Below are 3,843 nucleotides of genomic sequence, written 5' to 3' on the forward strand. Positions count from 1 at the left end.
GCATTAATTTTATTTGTACCCCAAAACGTATGGCTCGCATGCCTAATATACAGAAATAGAAAAAAATAATGAATGACAACAAAAGAGGGAAGACGACCTATTCCGACCCTGGAGGAACCTCCTGGATGAGGTCAACGATGGGATCAACCTCAGGCACTCGATCAGAGTACTTGGCAGCAGTAGCAGCGGCGGCCTCTGCAGTCGCTACCTAGAGGTGCACCTCGAAAAGCGCCAGGGTAGCGTCAGCTTCTCTAGTGAAGTTGAGATTTATATCCTAGTTGTGAAACTAGGTCAAATAGAGAGCATTCCCAACAATGTTGTTGATCTCCTTCTTACGAGAGCCCACCTCCTTTGTTGCCCAAGAAGCTACCTCTTGAGCTTTTGAGGCCTTGGCCTTAGCAACTCGAGCCCTCTTAGCCGCCCGAGCAGCCTCCCCACAGGCTCTGACAGCTTCCTCCTGGGCTTGAGAGGCTTCCCCCTGGGCCTTGGCGGCTTTCTGCTAGGCCTTGTTAGACTCTTCCTTGGCCCCCTTGGCCTCCTCTTTTGCAACTTTGGCCTCCTCTGTTGCCTTAGTTTCCGCCTTCTTAAGTTCCCGAGAATGGTCCTTTCCCTCCTCCAAGGCTGACCTCAGCTGGGCCAATTCCTCCCCTTGCACGCTAGGCTGTGCTTTCAAAGTGGCCAACTTGCCCTTGCCCTGTTGGAGCTCGAAAGATTTCTCCATCATTATATCCCCAAGCGTTTGGGCCACCAAAGTCGAATGTACAGGAATAAAATCAAGTCAGCGATGAATAAAATTATAAAACAAGATAGTCTCGAAACATGGAGAAAGAAATGACCTTAACTGTGGCATATCGACGTGTGGAAACGAGGGAGGAATCGTTGTCATCACCCAACTACGAAAATTTGTGAGCGGTCAGCTCACACATCGTGGAGCTGACCCCTTGGAGAAGCTCTGCGACCAGTGGAGAAATAACCTCACCGAGCTTCTTGACGAAAAGGCTCTCCAACTCAGTCTGGCTTATCGGGGCCTCTGAAGGCCTCTCCCTTGGTGGCTTGAGTTGACGGAGGTAGTCAACTATGGTGTGAAGAGACTTGTTGCCCTTTTCTAGGAAAACATCAAAATCCTCCACCATGGCCTTGTACCTCTCAAGGAGCACCCCCACATAGCGCTCTGACTGCACCAGCTGGCGGGGAACATCCTCGTCGACCAGGACCTCCGTGGTCTCGGGGTCTTCCGCCACCCTGAGGACTTCTGCAACCTCAGGGACTCCTGCTCCACTTTTGGAGATTACCCGAAGACACATCAAAGGCGAGAGTATCCATCTTCCAAGGCTCTTCAGCCGGAGCCGAAAAAACTAGCTACATCTTAGAGGGCGGAGAAGGTTCCACCCTTTAGCAGGATCTTAGGGATCCTCCAGTTGCGGATCCACTGGCTCCCACAACCAACTGATTGGCAAAACGAGCTAGGTCGCTCAACCTCATCTATTCTGCAAGGAGAAAAAACCATGATCAGTACTCGTATGAAAAAAAATAACAAATGGTTGTAAAACAAAAGGAAAATAAATTGAGATCACGTGGGCCTATCAGGAAGCCCCACCACTTAAAGGGTTTTTTAGGTGAAGCATTGAATAAGCGAAGATCCTTATGAGCCTCCCCATCTCTTGAGTAGTGTTAGTCTTGTATTGGAAAAATCACCTCACTTCGTCCAAAGGCACAAAACCCCGATGAGGTAGCTGTCTATTTAGATGGTGGAGATAGAAATCGATCAAGTCCTGGTAGTCTTGGTACTTCTTCCGTGTCTACTGATGATTTAAGGTGAGGTAGCACCAAAGATCAAGGGAGAAACCCAAACGTGCTCAGGACTTACCCCATCTCCCATAAAATTAGCATTATAGACAAGGATTAGGGATTTACCTTGATCTAAGGAGGATGACTTAATGCTCGCTTAAGTCTCCTTCTCGAGGTCCTGGTCTTGATGAGCTTCTTCTCTTGGTCGGACAACCTGAGCATTCTCATGGCGCTCCTCCGCCAGCCGCTGGTTATACTGGTCCTGGGCCAACCTATTTCTGTAATTGACATGGGCCTGAAGTCATGCTCGAGACTTCCTGGAGATTCAGAAACAGTTCAAGTCCAAGTTGCTAATTCGCTGCCCCCTCTGGAGAAGCCCTACATTGACTAAGTTCTCCATCATCACCAGGCTGCTTAACTCCGAATCCACATCTGGGAGCTCCGCCATCGCTTGCAAGTGATCCTGGAAAGCCTGGACATATGGGGTGCGGCGAAAGGGACCTAAACGAAGGAAAGTGGCTAAGTATAAAATGCTCTATGATTATCAAAGAAGGAAAGCTTGGAGAGTAACAGGAACTTACCAACATTGGAGAAATCTAGGAGTATGATAGGGTTGGCCCGAAGCGGGAAACCACTCGTAAAAAAGAAGTGGTCCTTGTAGTCCCGAGCATGGCTCTTGTTCTAATAAGGAGCCTTATTCATGAGCTGGGAGTAATTAATAAGGGTATAGTACCCATCCAAATCACTTTCATTCTTCTAGGGGCACGCCCGGAAGTTGTAGAGATACAAAATCTCGGCCGAAGAAGGCTTGGGCCACCTCCTTTGCCTATACAAGACAAACAGGCCCATGGGGACTCTATAGCCATATGGAGACAGCTGGAAGGGGGCAATCCTTATGTACATAAAAAAATTTACAAAGTACTAATGGGGAGAGAGAGTTGCTCCCGCCGGAGGTGCGACTGGCTCCAAGCCCCGAGCCCGTAGACGCTGCGGTGAGCCCTCTCAGTCTCCCAAAAAATCTTAGCCATTGATCACCTAGGGAGTATGTACTTGAGCATGATCCGACTGTCACACAAATTAAGGAGAGGATTGTACTCAAAAAGGAGAAATGACGTCTTGGGTACGAAAAAGACCCCTCATTAATTGGCATCAATTGATGGGCCCGAAAATAGGGAGTCGACATGTGGCATCCTCCTTTTTGGAAATGTCAGGTCTTGAAGACACAAAACGGTCTCGACCCGAGCGCGAATCGCCTAGGAATAATCCTCTCAATTAAAGTCTCCATTGCTTGAGGACGAGTGAAGACTTGGGGAGCAATTATTCTCTGTGTTTTCTTTAAGTGACACGTGACACACTTTAAGGAGGATTGTGATTCCACGTAAGCTGGTAAAGTCTCCCGGAGCCTATTCAGGGCTCCATGGGATGTAGCCCATCCTTCACTATAGTTCAACACAATTGGAGGAGTACATCTTCCTAGAAGCATCACTCTCTGAGGACCCTGTAACAGGATTGTGCTCCAAGTCTCGCTATGAGATCAACTCCAAGTCCGTGAGGACCTTCCTCCAGACCAGAAGAGCGGTTGCCAGGTGTCAAGCACACTGACCTTGGACCACATAAAACTTTCTAACACTTACTGTCCCATGGATCTTGGTGTCAACTCAGTACAAACAAAAAAATTAATGTCCCATGATGCCTCCTGACATGGGGAAATGTGTAGCTACCACTTTGAAAATGTTAGAGGCATTCCCCCCCCAAAAAAATGGTAGGCTAACATTCCTCACTTTGGGCCCACCAAGATACGCTGGAGCCCACTAGCTCATTTAGGTATAGAATGTGTATTTATTATGTAACAAATCCTCAATAAGGGAGAATAATTGTAATCAACCCCAATTAATGAGCTTAATTGCCCCAGCAGCCTATAAATAGGGCTAAGACACACATTGTAAATTATATGAATGTCTGTTTCCAGAGTGAGTCGATACTCTGCCTGAAAACCAAGAGAACATGAGTTGTGTAAGTTCTTAAGCATCCTAATACATATATCTCGTAGGCTAG

Source organism: Humulus lupulus, chromosome 4 (genome assembly GCF_963169125.1).
Source record: "Humulus lupulus chromosome 4, drHumLupu1.1, whole genome shotgun sequence".
Lineage (NCBI taxonomy): Eukaryota > Viridiplantae > Streptophyta > Magnoliopsida > Rosales > Cannabaceae > Humulus > Humulus lupulus.